The sequence below is a fragment of the Moschus berezovskii genome, chromosome 17 (assembly GCF_049115385.1).
Source record: "Moschus berezovskii isolate FMDL1 chromosome 17, NW_MosBer_1.0, whole genome shotgun sequence".
Lineage (NCBI taxonomy): Eukaryota > Metazoa > Chordata > Mammalia > Artiodactyla > Moschidae > Moschus > Moschus berezovskii.
In genome coordinates, this window is record NC_142476.1 from 60,424,838 (window position 1) to 60,441,970 (window position 17,133).

Sequence of the window (17,133 nt, forward strand, 5' to 3'; positions counted from 1 at the left end):
GGGGGCAGGTGGGTCTCTGGCCCTGTGCTGCTCTAACCAGAACTACTGCTCTCCTTCCCTCCCTGCTTCCCTCTCTCCCTCCCTCCTTCTTTCCTTCCTCTCCCCATCTCTCTCTCCATCCCACTCTCATTACAAAACTGCAGCCTTGGTAAAATCCTGTTGTCCACCCACTTGGCCCATGAACTTGCCCAGCAGAACCTGGGTGAAGTAAAATACAAGACCATGATGACTGTGTTCAGTTTCTTTTAATACATTTTTTTTAAATTGGAGGATAATTGCTTTACAATGTTATGTTGGTTTCTACCATACAGCAACGTGAATCAGCTATATGTATACATGTATATCTTCCCTCCTGAGCCTCCCTCCCCACTCCCATCCCACCCTTGTAGGTCATCACAGAGTGTCAGACTGGGCTCCCTGGGTTATATAGCAGCTTCCCATTAGCTGTTTATTTTACATATGATAGTGTATACATGTCAGTGAGACTTTCTCAGTTTGCCCTACCCTTTCCTTTCCCTGCTGTGCCTACAAGTCTGTTCTCTGCATCTGCATCTTTATCGCTTCCCTGCATATAGGTTCATCAGCGCTATTTTTCTAGATTCCATATATATATGCATTAATATATGATATTTTTGTCTCTTTCTGACTTACTTCACTCTGTGTAACAGGCTCTAGGTTCATCCACCTTACTCAATCTGACTCAGATGCATCCCTTTTCATGGCTGAGTAATATTCCATTGTATATATGTACAACATCTTCTTTATGCATTCATCTGTCGATGGGTATCTAGATTGCTTCCAGGTCCTGGCTATTGTAAATAATGCTGCAATGAATATCAGGGTACATATGTCTTTTTGAATTGTGATTTTCTCAGGGTATAAGCCCAGTAGTGGGGTTTCTGGGTCATATGGTGGTTTTATTCCTAGTTTCTTAAGGAACCTCCATACTGTTTTCCACAGTGGTTTTATCAGTTTATATTCCCACTTTCAGTGCATGAAGATTCCCTTTTCTCTGCACTCTCTCCAGCATTTATTGTTTGTAGATTTTTTGATGATGACCATTCTGACCACTGTGAGGTGATATCTCATTGTAGTTTCTATTTGCATTTCTCTAATTATGAGCGACGTTGAGCACCTTTTTATGTCTTTATTGGTCTGTGGTATATGTTCTTTCGAGATATGTCTGTTTAGGTCTCCTGCCTATTTTTTGATTGGGCTGTTTGTTTTTCTGACATTGAGCTGTATGAGCTGCTTATATATTTTGGGTATTAATCCCTTTGCCAGTTGCTTTGTGTTCATTTACTGACCATTTACCTTGAGCAGGCTCTCGGAACCAGCTGGCAACTGTTCTATTCACTGTCTTCTCTCCTGGTCGACTACTTTACACCTTCCTCTTCTTCCCAGCCTCTGACACTACCTTCTCCGTCTTCATTCTCAGTTGAATTACCCAGGCTCCTACCATCTGCCCACCTGTTCTCCCTTCTGGCTGATACAGTGGGTGGGTTTGTACTCCTCAAGGCTGGGTGTCCTTTAAACACCACCTCACCAACTGGCTTGGTGACATCCTCCAGTGGCCTCCTCTTCTTTCTGTATCATTTTTTTCCTTCTCTGTGGATCATTCCTTTTAGAATACTAAAATGCTGTTATAGCTCACAACTTTAAAAAAAATTAAGAGCTCTCTTGACCTCATATCCCCCATTAACTACTGCCCCATTTCTTTGATTCTCTTTGCAGCAAATCTGTTTTTAAAAAAGACTTATTTGACCTCTATCTTCAGACTCTCATCTTCACCTTTTCTTGGACTTTCTCCATTCAGCCTTTAGTTGCCATCCCTCAGTCAAAACCTCTTGCAAAGGTCATAGAAGATAGTAATGAGAGATGGATGATATGTGAGATGTAACAGACCTTCACTGTGCTACGATCATCTTGCTACATTCATTCATTCAACAAGGATTTCTTGACCACCTGCTATTACAGACACTGTTGTAAGTGTTTTATGAATATTAGCTCACATATGCTTGTAAGGTAGGTACTATTTTTATCCTCATTACATGGATAAGGAAACTGAGAAACAGATGAAAGAATTGATCTTCTCCACCATATATAGTGTGCATGATGACTTTCAGCCCTCATTTTATTGATACTTGACTACCTGTTGTGTTTGCCATTGATCATTCCCTCCTTCCTGAACCACTGTTTCACTTTGTCTCCTGGACAGCATTCTCTTCAGGTTCCTCTTCTCCCTCATTATCTGTTCCTCTCAGTATCTTTGGCAGGTTCCTTCTTATCTCCCCCAGATAGATCCTGGGAGCTCAGTCGTCACACCTCTTCTCTGTCTACATTCACTCCCTGGGTAGCGCCCCCAGTCCCACGATTTTAAATGCCATCTATACACTGTTGGCCTCTGAAGTGTTGTCTCTAGCTTGGGTCTCACTTCTCAACTTGATATTCTCCCCAACTTCATTTTCAACAGTTCCCCTTCTCACTCACCTGCTACAGCCATGCTGGCCTGTCTGTTCCTAGTTATGCTGATAGTGCGCCCACCTGGGCTTTCTGGACCTGGTCTAGCTTAGGATGCTTTCCCTAGATGTCTGCTGGGCCCACAAACTTGCTACCTTCAAGTCTCTGTTTAAGACAGGCCGTCTCTGCTTGTCGTGTGGAAAAGAGCAGCCCCTTACTCCAACTCCCAAGTCTCTTTTGACCTGCCTTGCTTCATTGTTCTCCGTGTGTCACCACAGGGTAGATCATGTACTTGCTCATTATTCATTTTTCTCCAGAAGAGAGCTCCAGGTAGCCGAGCTCTGCAGAGCTTGGTCTCCACTCTGTTGCCAGTGTAGGGTGTGTAATAAGTGCTTAATAAATAGCTATTGAGTGAGTGAATGAAGTCATCACATGGACAATGCCTTTTAGAACTCCATGTCTTTAATTTTTTTTAAGTCAATTGATTTATGTTTACAAGATGAGTAAAATAACAATGTATAAATGAGTTTTCTTTCCTCTTCCCTTAGGTTTTATGATGCTTATAAATTCACCTGAATTGTAATAAAAGATTTCAGAAGCTTTTACAGTATGTTTTCAGTTGATGATAACATCCAGAAATAGTTTAAATAACAACATTAACAGGTTATGGTTTTCCTAAAGGACCACGGTATTTTTAAAAGAGAAACTTCAATAATTCCATTTTACTACTTCCCTAAGCCTTTGAAATACATGGTACTCATTAATGTTGAATTATTTACTAGAAATAACCCCTCCCCCCACCCAAAATACCCACCCTGATATTAACTTCCTTGAGTTTAAAGGTTTTTGTCTCAATACTATTGGCTTAATGAATTAAGTCCTAAGGAAATGTGGACAGGCTTAGTTAACAATAAATCAGGTAATACTATTTGTAGAAAAAGTAACCAAAACTCTGCTTATAAATAATAATGTGGAAAATCTGGTCTCAATCAAACCACTGTCCACAGCTGGGCTCTATTTTCAGCTCGCAAACACAATGGAGTTAATATTGAACGTATCTGTATTTGAAACTTAAATAACACAAGCATGCAGTCCTTTGAGAACCAGCTTTTGCAAAAGATCGGCGGAGAACTGCACCTGAAACACATTTATAACATCTTAGATTTGGAGAAGGCAATGGCAAGCCACTCCAGTACTCTTGCCTAGAAAATCCCATGGATGGAGGAGTCTGGTAGGCTGCAGCCCGTGGGGTCGCTAAGGGTCGGACACGACTGAGCGACTTCACTTTCACTTTTTAGTTTCACACATTGGAGAAGGAAATGGCAACTCACTCCAGTGTTCTTGTCTGGAGAATCCCAGGGTCGGGGGAGCCTGGTGGGCTTCCGTCTATGGGGTCACACAGAGTCGGACACGACTGAAGTGACTTAGCAGCAGCAGCAGCAGTTCCAGAGGATTATCTTGCAGCAATTAAAAAAAAAAATGTGTGGATAGCCTCTTGACCATGTAGCTGGTATTAGAAAAAAAAGAGAGTATTTTTTTTGCATAAATAATTGCCCTTCACATTCCACCAAAGGCATTAGTCTGATTAGCCAGTGGCTGTGAAGACAGTTGGCCCAGTACTGTCTGGCTCGGTGGGCCCCCGAAGTCAGGTGCCAGGCGCAGGTGTCCAGAGGTGTGCACAGTGGGCCTGCAACATTCAAGGCATGACAGAAAGTGATCTGAGCAGTGGCTAGAGGAGAGCACAGATCTTGGCGCATCAGAATCCCCTTCTTTCTGAAGGATATTTCTTGAGAGTTTTGTACCTGTTTCAGCTTAGCCCCTCTAGATAATCAGGGACTCACTGAGACATAGGTTCTTATGTCACTTCACAGGTCACTGTGAAACTCTTGACCTTCCCTGAAGCTTGCTGTGTGCCATGGGCCACAGAAATTTCTGCCAACCCCTCAAAACATGGTTGGTTAAAATTTTAGCTGGGTTCCAAGTTTCCTTCCTGTCCCTGGGCTGGTGTCTCCTGAACAGGACTGCCTGCCCCGTGCTGACCTTTTGACCCTGAGTAGAAGTTGGGATGCAATCTGTGGCCATCCAAACCCACATAAGGCTGGTCCCCTGAGCCTTCTTCTAGCCGTATATGCTCTGGATGTGTGCTCTGCATCTTGTGGGCCATGGTGCATGCGGACCCGATTCCTGGATCCCAGATCACTAGGATGAACATCGGTCATGTCGAGAGACCCACCAGGCCTGCCTGACAGGGCTGTTGCTCATGGCCCACCCACTACACTGAGGGGGTTATATGATTCCAGGGGACATTGTGTAAGGTCTTCATGGCTCTTGGTAACTATTCCACAGCGTTGAATGGTTCCCTTAGCCTGGCTTGTAATTGGGCTTACAACAGAAGTCTAGATAGTGAGGAACTCTGTTGCTTTGTCCTTCTGGAAAATTCTACCACAGCAGAGAGGAGAGGAGGCCAGGGAACTGACTTCTCACAGGTGTCCTAAGGCACGTGGACAGAGCATACCAGAGTCGGTCTCACTGCACAGGGAGGAGGCGGACCCACCCTGGCTTTATCTTTTCTGACCTATTCATTGTGTCATACTTAGCTGAGAGTGTTTCCCTGTCTGGAAACAGGAAGCTGGACTTGATGCTTTGACCTTGGCCTCTGTGGCCTCCCTGTGTGGGCTGTCTTTGGTCCTGTTATTCTGTTATCCCTTTTGACACTTGGACCTTGAGCCTCCTGGCTTTGAACAGATAGGTGTCTGATTAGGACATGGCTTACCCCGGACTGTTCTTCACGTCGTCAACATAGGAAAGACTTATTGTTTGTAATAATAACACGTTGCATTTATAGAGCTCTTCACAAAGTGCTTTTATGTCTATGCTCTCGTTTCATACTTACATCAGTACTTATCCTGTCCTATAATGAGAAGGCTAAGGTTCAGGAAGGCTGAATGATTTGACCAAGGCTCTAAAACTAAAAAATAGCAAAGCCTGTGCCAAAACCCAGATGCTGGTAATTCAGGTCCAGAGCTCTGTTCAGCTCTGCTAGCTCCTTCATCATCTCCCCCAGATGAGAAGGATGTACTATTTTGTTATGACTCGTTACAAAATATTTTGTAATAGTCCATAAAAGTTGGGGCTATGCTTGTTTTCCAACACCTATAAAAGAACCTGACACAATTAGGTACCTAGTAAGTGTTTGATAAATGAATGAAATTAGTGAATGACGAAATGAATCAGTGAATATATTGAATGAATAGGTAAACAGGGCAAAACCTATCAGTCTGTATTTGTATTGGGATTTACTGCACGTTAAGGAGTTTTAAAATGTGGTCACAAAGTCTTTCATTTCTTCTGACTCCCAGTCAGGATGGAAGGCCTGAATCCAGTACATACCGTGGTTCTTAAAATTTTCTTGGAATCTGTAACCAAACTTAAAATCTACTTTTGAATGTGTTCTATGCTCTTATTTTCCCATTCCTACTTCTTTAAGATTTACTTTGGGGCAGGTAACTCTGCTTGGGACTGAGTTTTGCTGTCTTATCTCTTATTAGACACACAAATCACTGGAAGACATGTCCTGAGGAGATCTCATCGAGGCAGGGAGTGGGAGGTGGGGGAGATGACTTTTCTTCCCAGGCTTGGAAATTTCAATTCCTTAGCCTGTCTTACCTGTACTGTTTTCCCTGAGCCCCATCAGAGTCATCTTACTAGTTTCCTAGAAAGATGTGTATTTCTGTGTGTATGTGCACGTGCGTGAGTGTGTGTGTTGTTCAGTCACCAAGACGTGTCCAACTCTTCGAGACCCCATGGACCGTAGCACGCCAGGCTCCCCGTCCCTCACCATCTCCCAGAGTTTGCCCAAGTTCATGTCTATTGAATCGGTGATGCCATCCAACCATCTCATCCTCTGTTGCCCTCTCCTCCTGGAGTGTGTATAGAGTGTGCCCGCCCACCCCCTCAGTCTGAATGCATTCCTTTCCTATTGATGCTGTTATGTTCTTCCTAAGATTGACACGTCAGAGAGCTCTCCCTGGTGGTCTAGTGGTTAAGACCCCATACTCCCAGTGCAGGGGGTCCCAATTCCATCCCTGGTTGCAGAAGTGGATTCTCCATGCTGCAGCTAAGACCCAGTGCAGCTGAATAGTAACCCATCAGAGATCTTGGTGAGATAGTTGCTGCTGCCGTAAGTTTCTTACACAATTAGTTTACGTACATAGACAATGCATGCGAATCGACCAGTTCAAACCCGTCTTTTGTGGGCTCTGTTAGTCAGAAGGCCCCTTTAGGAAATATGGAGATAGGTGAATAATGTAACCGTAGCAGATAGTACAACTGGCACTCTGTCAAATGCCATCTCCCCTGTGCATAGAGGGACTGGAGGCAGCAGAGAGGGCTGTCCTGGTCTGCTCACCCTCTCTCTCTTTCTGATACTAACCTGGGCTTCTTGTGGTTGAGCCTGTGTAGGAGCATCTATAAGGGAGCACTCAAAACAGACAGCCACAGCCCTTCCTCACATCCTCAAGATGCTGTGGCAGCCCTCCCTGCCACCAGACTCCTCTGAGAAGCCAGGAATCGTTGAGGCCCTGAGAAAGGTTAAAATTGTGTTGGTGGGGGGTTGGCAGGGTTGGCAGTCTCTCAGGAGGATGCCAATCATGGTACAGGCCCAGGGGCATGTCTAGAAACCATCACTGCCTTGCGGTAACTCCTGGTCAGGATTGAGAGGGTGGGACCCTGAATCAAGGCTGGCTGGATGGCTGGTTCTCTGACTTGTGGTTTGTGAACAGTTCATGGCAGTTGGCTTCTTAGGAATGACTGTTACTAACCAAAAGTGGCAGAGAGGCTAGATAAAGCTTTATTGCCTGTCCTGAGCCCCCAGCCCTCGCAGCCCCCCATATTCAGAGCTTTTTGAGTGGTCTTGTTCGTCTCAGTGACTTTTCACTCGAGATCATTATGGAAGAAAGAAGGGTAAGAAGGATTTCTGGCTCTTCTGTGCTTAATCCATCCCACCCCCAAATGAGCAGATGAATGTCTGATGATGCGGATGGTTAGGTTCCGGGCTGCCAAGCTCAGATCTTATAACTAGGTCGTGGAAGTGTGATCTGTCTGATGTGTCTAGGACTCCCCTTGCCAAGGGTGTGTTATGGCATCACTAACGTATCATGAGTGGAAACAGAAATGTCTGGTCAGGTCCTCATCCTCTCAGTCTTCTCAGCCGGGGCACTTACAGAGGAAGCCTTTAGGACTTCGCTCACCAAACCCAACCAGCATGGAACCTGGCATGTAGCCTGTGCTACATAATGTGGTTTTTGCAGGAACAAAGACTCTCTGGTCTTCTCTATAATTGCACCAAATTACATCTCAGAGATGACTTTTTCTTGTCATGGCATTGGTTTTCTTTCTCCAAGAGGGAAATTGCAAAGTTACCATGACATGAAATCTGGCCAGAGGCTTGGAGGGTTTTGCAGTTATAGCAGTCTCAGCAGTGCCCTCTCAGACCAGGGCAAGCGGCAGAGCTGAGGGTGACAGACTCACTGCCGCCCCCTGAACCGCCGACCAGATTCACGGTTCCGTGTGGTTGGGACTTTGAGTCTCCTGTCAGCCTCTCCCACCACACTCTAGAAAACATCTGCTGGCACTGTTAACAGTGCCTGTCTCACCCGGAAGGGCAGTGGCTTGTGATCCAATTGCAAGGGCAGCCCTAGGCTGGGGGCCATGGCATGGGGGATTTATTAGCCTGGGGCCAGTGCCTGCCCTCTGGCTCACTCACCCACTCCCTCTGTGCCTGGCCCGCTAATCAGCCAATACCCAGTACCCAGAGGTCAATGTAGAGATTGTGCTTTTTAGAATTTAAAAAAATAATTTATGTATTTTTAATTGGAGGATAATTGCCTTACAACATTGTGTTGGTTTCTGACACACATCAACATGAATCAGCCATGGGCGTCTCTACACTTAAGAGAAACTAAAGCAGATGAGAGCCCAGATCAGCTTCTGGATTTAGAATAGCCCTCTTTTGGTTCTGCCTAGAGGTTCCTAGGAAAGCATGTGAGAAGGAATCAGGGAGAGGGCTCAGGCCAGGGACTGACCTCAGCACAACTGACATTTGGGCCTGGATCATTCTTTGTCATGAGAGTTTTTTCCTATGCATTATAAGACATTTAGCATCATCCTTGGCCTTTACCCACCAGATGACAGTAGCCGCCTCTCAGCTGTGACAACAAAAAATGTCCCCAGGTATTTCCAAATGTCTCCTAGGGATCAAAATCACCAGCTGTTGAAACTATGGGAGTAAGGAGAGAACTGAGTGAAAAGACATTTGCTTATACCTGTAGTCTTGGGCTGTGTTGCAAGAGCCATTGATCACTGTCTTGAATTATTGTCTAGAAAAAGTTGAGGTTTTCAGAACAGTTGCAGTCCGTTGGGTGGCATGGTGAGCCCTGCAGGAAGTGGTCAACTGCTCTCCAAAGGCCACGGCTAGACTTAGAAACTTTAAAGGGAGAGGCACTTCTTCCTTCTCCCTGCCCCATCTCTGTCTCCATTTCCGTCCCTTCCTCTATAAGCCCAAACCAATGAATTACCCGGGATACTTATTAAAATGTACCCAGAGCCTTACTCCTGTCTGTTGAGGCAGTGATGCCATCCAACCATCTCATCGTCTGTTGTCCCCTTCTTCTCCTACCTTCAATCTTTCCCGGCATCAGGGTCTTTTCCAATGAGTGGGCTCTTTTACTGAACTGAACTTGCATCAGGTGACCAAAATAATCAAGCTTCAGCTTCAGCATCAGTCCTTATGATGAATATTCAGGGTTGATTTCCTTTAGGATTGACTGGTTTGATCTCCTTGCAGTCCAAGGGTCTCTTAAGACTCTTCTTCAGCACCATAGTTTGAAGGCATCAGTTCTTCAGTGCTCAGCCTTTTTTATTGTCCAGCTCTGACATCAGTGCATGACTACTGAAAAAAACCATAGCTTTGATTACATGGACCTTTGTTGACAAAGTAATGTCTCTGCTTTAATATAGCTTTCCTTCCAAGGAGCAAGCGTCTTTTAATTTCATGGCTGCAGTCACCAACCCCAATGATTTTGGAGCCCCCCAAAATAAAGTCTGTCACTGTTTCCATTATTTACCCATCTGTTTGCCATGAAGTGATGGGACCAGATGCCATGATCTTCATTTTTTGAATGTTGAGTTTTAAGCTAGCTTTTCACTCTCCTCTTTCACCTTCATCAAGAGGCTCTTTAATTTCTCTTCTCTTTCTGCCATTAGGATGGTGTCATCTGCATATCTGAGGTTACTGGTATTTCTCCATGCAATCTTGATTCCAGCTTGTGCTTCATCCAGCCTGGCATTTCACATGATGTACTCTGCATATAAGTTAAATAAGCAAGGTGACAATATACAGCCTTGACATACTCCTTTCTGAACTTTGTTGTTCCGTGTATGATTCTGTCACTTCTTAACCTGCATACAAGTTTCTCAGATGGCAGGTAAGTGGTCTGGTATTCCCATCACTTTAAGAATTTTCCACAGTTTGTTGTGATCCACACAGTCAAAGGCTTTAGTGTAGTCAATGAAGCAGAAGTAGATGTTTTTCTGGAATCCTCTTCCTATGTTAGACAATGACAGAAGGCAGGGTAGGGGGTTAGGGAGTGCTTGGGGTGACTTACATCTGTAATGAGGTGGTCAGGGAGGCCTCATTACAAGGGGATATTTGACCAACTTGCAGATGGTAAGAGACAGTCAGGCCTGTATGTATACGCACAAGTTTTCCATGAAGAAGGAGGAGGGAGTACAGAGCTGCTGAGGTGGCAGTGAGCATTCCTGGTGTGATGAAGGAAGAACTCAGGCTCTCGTGATTGGAGCAGACTGAGTCACGGAGCAATGGTTGGAGCTGAAGTCCGAGAAGGAGCAGGAGGCCAGATCCTATAGAGCCCAGTGCAAACACTTTGATCTTGTTGTTGTTTTTGGGTTTTTGTTTAGTTTTGCTTTTTGATTCTTCAAATTACTTTTTAATTTTTATCCTTCAAATGCTACTTGAAATAAGTAATCCAAGTGAATCCACAAACTTCAGTCAGTTTAGGGTCAGAGATTTAATGACTGGATGACTGGTATCTAAAATGAGTTTTGTAAACACAGACTCTAATGCTTTGATTTGACTCTGAGGGAAGTGGGGTGGGGGCCATGGGAGGAGTTTTAGCCAAGGACCACTAGGATCAGATTTAAGACTTATGAGGATCTCCCTGGCTGCTGTCTGGAGTAGATACCAGGGGGGCAAGTGTAGAAGTTATCATTACTGTTGAAATTATGGCATGGTTTCTGCCCCCTAGGAATTTACCACGATTGTGGAGATAGAGCATGTACGACTCTAACCAACAAGGAAGTGTTTGTTAAGTGATGTGAGTCACTCAGACCAGAAAAGTGCAATGGAAGTGCCTCCTAGGAGTCAGACTCTGTGGATGAGCTGGGCCTTACTATGGATAAACAATATATATATATTTTAGCGTAATGGGTATATGATTGACATTCACTAAACGGTACACATCTGAAGTGTACAATTTGATATATTTGGTCACACATAGATACCCAGGAAACCATCACACTGGTGAACATGTCCATTACCCTCCCACTCCCAGCCCCCTAAATTTTCTTGTGGTTTATAAGGCAAGATGGGAATTGTCATCAGGGCAGGAATGTAAGCCAAGGCACAGAGAGGGGAAATGAAGGAGCTTCTAAGGGGCAGAGGGAAACCATCCTGCCTGCCCTGCAGGGTCACATGAGGAACCCAGAGAAAGATATCTGACAGGACAGCTTGAAATAAATTACATGGGGCCCTTGACACTGGGTTGCAAGGGTTAGCTCACAGGGGGACCAGCAGAAGTCTTTAAGTTTGTTGTGGTTTATGGTCAAAACTATAGAAGGAAATGGCAACCCAATCCAGTATTCTTGCCTGGAAAATTCCATGGACAGAGGAACCTGGCGGGCTACAGCTCACGGGGTCACAAAGAGTCGGCTATGACTGAGCACATCAGCACATGGTCAAAACAGAGTTTATCTGCTAAAATTCCATCTTTAAAACAACAGCAGCAACACCAAATTTTAGGTACTTTATCTTTTTGTAGTAAGTCCAAGAAAACATAGCCAAGTTTTCTGCTGTGTTTCATACACATAAAATCAATTAAAGAAATAAAAAGAAACATTAGGAAATTTCATAATTAGATAATTAACAGATTCCTTAATACAGCTTGGGCTTTGCTGGTAGTTCAGCTGATAAAGAATCCGCCCACAATGCAGGAGACCCGGTTTGATTTCTGGGACTGGAAGATCTGCTGGAGGTGGGATAGGCTACCCACTCCAGTATTCTTGGGCTCCCCTGGTAACGCAGACAGTAAAGAATCCACCTGCAATGTGGGAGACTTGGGTTCAGTCCCTGGGTTGGGAAGATCCCCTGGAGAAGGGAATGGCTACCCACTCCAGTATTCTTGCCTGGAGAATTCCATGGACAGAGGAGCCTGGCAGGCTACAGTCCATGGGGTCGCAAAGGGTTGGACATGACTGAGCAACTTTCACTTTAATACAACTACTTACAGATGGAAAATAAGTCCATTTGCCACCTGATGGTTCATCATAGCCCACATGTAAAAAGTACATCTAATCTTGTTCAGTTGCTAAGTTGTGTCCATCTCTTTGCGATCACATGGACTGCAGCATGTCAGGGTCCCTTGTCCTTCACTGTCTCCCCGAGTTTGCTCAAACTTATGTCCATTGAATTAGTGATGCTATCTAATCAACTCATCCTCTGCTGTCTCCTTCTCCTTTTCTTTCAATCTTTCCCAGCATCAGGGTCTTTTCCAATGAGTCAGTTCTTCACATCAGGTGGCCAAAGTATTGGAGCTTTAGCTTCAGCATCAATCCTTCCAATATTTAGGACTAATTTCCCTTAGGATTGACTGGTTTGATCTCCTTGCAGACCAAGGGACTCTCAAGAGTCTTCTCCAACACCACAGTTCAAAAGCATCAATCCTTTAGTGCTCAGCCTTCTTTATGGTCCAACTCACATCCATTCATGACTACTGGAAAAATCATAGCTTTGACTATACAGATCTTTGTCAGCAAAGTAATGTCTCTGTTTTTGAATATACTGTCTAGGTTTGTCATAGCTTTTCTTCCAAGGAGCAAGTGTCTTTTAATTTCATGACTGCAGTCACCATCTGTGGTGATTTTGGAGCCCAAGAAAATAAAGTCTGTCACTGTTTCCATTGTTTCCCCATCTATTTGCCATGAAGTGATGGGACCAGATGCCATGATCTTCGTTTTTTGAGCGTTGAGTTTCAAGCCCGTTTTTTCACTCTTCTCTTTGATCGAGAGGCTCTTTAGATACTCTTCACTTTCTGCAGAGGGGTATCATCTGCATATCTGACACCTCCCAACGTGGGAGGCTCATCATTTTTTCCTTTCCATGGGGTTCTTGCAGCAAGAATACTGGAGAGAGTTGCCATTTCTTTCCCCTGGGGATCTTCCTGACCCAGGCATCAGGACTGTGCTAAACATGTTGCATGTATAATCCTTACATAACTCATTAAAATAGGGACTATTATCAATTTCCATTTTTACATTTAAGGAGACTGAGGCTTGGATAGGTTTTTAAAAATGGCTTCCTGTCCAGTAATGGAGCCAGGTCTTGATCTTCCCATTAGGAGGAAGAATTAGTCACTCAGTCCTATCTGACTCTTTGTGACCCCATGGACTGTAGCCCACCAGGCTCCTCTGTCCATGGATTTCTCCAGGCAAGAATCCTGGAGTGGGTTGCCATTTCCTCCTCCAGGGGATCTTCCCCACCCAGGGTTCAAACCCAGGTCTCCTACATTGCAAGCAGATTCTTTACCATCTGAGCCGCCAGGGGAGCACCTGAACCTCCTATACTCACTAGCAATCTTCTTCAAAAGCATCGAGACTGTCCATGCCATCCAGTTGGAAAAGATGAGAGACATAGACATAAAAATAATTTCTGTGGTCATGATGAGAAATACCTCAACTATTCTTTTCCTCAAAAGAATCCATGAAGTTTTCTTAATCATATGAAGTTCCAATTAAAAATCTCCTTTTTCCCTTGAAGCTGCTGCTGCTGCTAAGTCACTTCAGTTGTGTCCAACTCTGTGTGACCCCATAGATGGAAGCCCACCAGGCTCCCCTGTCCCTGGGACTCTCCAGGCAAGAACACTGGAGTGGGTTGCATTTCCTTCTCCAATGTGTAAAAGTGGAAAGTGAAAAGTGAAAGTGAAGTTGCTCAGCCACGTCCGACCCCTAGCGACCCCATGGACTGCAGCCTACCAGGCTCCTCCACCCATGGGATTTTCTAGGCAAGAGTACTGGAGTGGCTTGCCATTGCCTTCTCCGTCCCTTGAAGCAGATAAGTCTTATCATATGCAACACTTTTTCACATGTTGCAGCAAGCAGCTCTATTAATTGCATCCTGCCTGCATCTGGTGCTCCCAGCAGCCTCACGTCCTGAACATAATCATTCAAATTGAAGCACACGTGCATCTCTAATGGTCCAGCATTTCTTATCTGTAACACTAGGCAGGGTGGCTTAGGCCGTGTGCAAAATCACTACAGTCCAGGTTAATTTGGTTTCTTATGTAGAACAACTTTGGTCTGACATTTAACATTTCTTCCTTTGACTTACTTTTTTTTTTTTTTTTATTTTTGGTCTTCCTAAGCTCATTACCCAGGATCTTTTATATTCATTCTTTTTTCCATGCAAGATCAGTGCTGGAGTCCAGTAATGATAAAAAGCCTGGGGTCTGCATGAGGCCTGGAAGGCTAGGAAGTTTCAGGTTTACAGAGCAGCTCTGTGGGCCAGCTGTGATTCCAGGGCCTGGCTGAGCTGCCATCACTGTGGTGCTGGTTTTTTGGGTTGTCTCACACCTCACCTGGAACAGACTCTGTCATGCACCCAGTCACCTCTTTCATGCCCCTCTTTCTCCCTGTCACTAACTTTGGAGAATGAGCCCTCCTGTGTCCCCTGTGCCCAGCTGAGTGAAACACTCGGGGACTTTCTTGAGTTCCCCCAGTGCGTCAGCGAGAATGGCAGCCTGTGAGGGTGGTCACTCTTCTCTACAAAGAGCACTGGGATGTTACTGCTTGTCACACTTTCTAATTGGTTCTCTGCCTTGTTTGTACATTTGGGAACTCTGAACAACAGGAGTAAAGGATATTGATGTTTATTTGTCCATTCCTGCTGGGTAGATTCAGCATGACAGCCGGTGAATAGAGTCTCACGTGAGAGACACTCTGGGTTCCCCAATCCTTTGCATCCCCCCGATCTTGCATGTCCCATCAAACACATGTGGGCAGTGAGATTCTAGATCAGGGCTGAGGAGCATGGAGGAACCAGGTTTTCCTGAGAAAGCAGTCACACCCACTGGTTGACATTTTGGGGTATCCTTAGATGTCAGGTTTTAGAGTCTTCTTCCTAGTAATACCAATGGCTAAGTGAAATTTGTTTTTTCTCCTTCTGAAATTACCAAGTTGGAAAAGTCCCAGTTATTTTGAGACATTTGAATTCAAATATATGAATGTTCAGGTATGAATGAGAATGCTTATGTGGCAGCCTAGATGGGAAAAGGGTCTGGGGGAGAATGGATACGTGTATATGTATGGCTGCGTCCCTCCGCTGTTCATCTGAAACTATCACAGCATTGTTCATTGGCAATACCCCAATACAAAATAAAATGTTAAGGAAAAAAAATATTTGTTTTCTTGGATCAGGTTCACCTGAGGTTTTCTATATGTTGTTTTGAAAACTGCCAATTTTGCTGTTTAAGAGACTTATTAATATGGACACTTGCCTTTGGGAATAGGACTGCTGGGAAGAACGCTGAGATTCTTGAGATGGAAAGGACACGGATGGGGAATGTGGCAGGGAGTGGGAGGCAGACCCTCGGGTGGAAAGATTACAAGGTGTGTGAGGGTAAAGTCCCTTGATCTTCTGGGAAACTGCCTGTCAGGGGGAACAAAACATTGCATTCTTGGAGTTCTAGCCACCACTCTGGGCCTCATGGGATAGCATTTATGGAAGAAGAAACTTTAGGGACAAAGTGGAAAGAAACTGCCTTTGAAGAACAGCTTAAATCTTGTTGAGCTTGTCACTAGAGGCCTCTGGAATAATAAACCAGTAGCAAACATCAGCAGGAGTTTGCACAACTCATGCTGGACTCTGACTCCAGCTGTCGTCTTCCTCACAGACCCAGAGGCTTTGCAGGAATGCACTCTAAGTACTCTTTTGGCCAAAATAAAACTGGGGAAAAAAATCCCGTCCTCAAAACTGGCTTGAGTGTTTATTGCCAAGGAGATCATCCCTTAGAAGATGAAGTGGGACAGAAAACAGTGAAGACACTAGTAAACAGCTTGGTTTGCCTGGGCGGTAGCTCTTGTTTTCCAGCTTGGGTTCCACAGACTTCCCACGCTTATTAGCAGCCCTACCTCATGTGTTGAAACCTGGCTGCTGGCTCTTGGAAAATAAGCACACTACCCGCTTGCTGGGGCCTAACCCTATTGGACCAGGTGTGTGGTATCAACGTGGAGTTTTCCCTTCAGTAGATTTCTCTTGGTGGCCTGCTGATGAGCTGGCCTGATGGTTAATAAAGTTCCTTGCATATCAACATTATTTTCTTGGGAACTTAGAGAAAAGAGTAATAGGTTGTGTATTAAGGAAAGAACAGAGGATCTGTTCTGGTAGTTTAAGAAAGCTTCAGGTAAAAGGAAGCTATCTAGATTATGGTTGACACTTTAGGCTCTTTAGTCAGGCAGAACAAGTGCTGTTGGAAAACTATATTAGCTTTAGATTTGAAGGAATTTATTTCATGACCATTTTTATAAGAGACAACTAGCTCACATAGACAAAATAAATGACAGATGGACCAAGACCAACTTCATTATTGATCGTTTTAGCTTTCGTTGAGTTCTTTCAATTTGTTTATTTGACAAATGTTTGTTGGGCCCTGCAGTGAAGTAGACACTATTCTAGACTTGGAGGAATTAAAGATGGAAAGGATATTTCCTCTTAAGGGGCTGACAGTCTAACAGACAAACAGTTCTACAAATAGAAACTACAGATAATAAGATAGTTTCAAGAGTGGAGTTGTAAGAAAGCAGGATGGTGTCTGATTTCTGTTTTATCCTTTTCTTTTTTTATTTTTTGGTGTGGGGAGGGTTTTGAGATCCAGGCTATAATCTGGGAAACCATGATGATGTGAGAAATGCTGAAAGCTTTCTCATGGCAGTGAGCATGGAGAGGAGGGACCATTCAAGAGCTTTTAGGAAAGACCGTTTCCTACACTTCATGATTGGATTGAAGGGAACAGGAGGAGGCAAGAAGGTTCTAGATTTCTAGCCTGGGTCCCTGAGTGGATAATAGCACTATTTAGTTTGATAGTGACTATTGAAATAAGAATAGGATTAGGGGAAAATAAAATGAATTTTGAATGGTCAGTTTGAAGAGTGTTTATCTGGATGATGTTTTCCAGGGGCCTGTAAGGCTTAATGTTCAAGAGAAAGGCCAGGTAGTGGTGGAGATGGAGATTTCCCAGTCACTGGGATACAGATGACTGCGGAAGCCATGGGTTGGGATGCCCTTGCCCGAGGCGGTGAGATTTATGATGTCTTAGATCAGTCTGC

At 44.4% G+C, this 17,133-nt stretch overlaps 1 protein-coding gene across 3 annotated transcripts in view; it reads left to right on the forward strand.

The window, feature by feature from the left end:
- Positions 1-17,133, forward strand: part of KIF26B (kinesin family member 26B) — a 531,529-nt gene that overhangs the window by 176,747 nt on the left and 337,649 nt on the right. The window contains exon 1 of one of the 3 annotated variants that reach the window (XM_088845508.1): positions 9,778-9,944. The exons of the other annotated variants lie outside the window; for them this stretch is intronic. The gene's annotated coding sequence lies outside the window, so the exon portion shown is untranslated. Of the gene's footprint in view, positions 1-9,777; positions 9,945-17,133 lie in introns of those variants that run through there. 3 annotated transcript variants of the gene reach the window in all.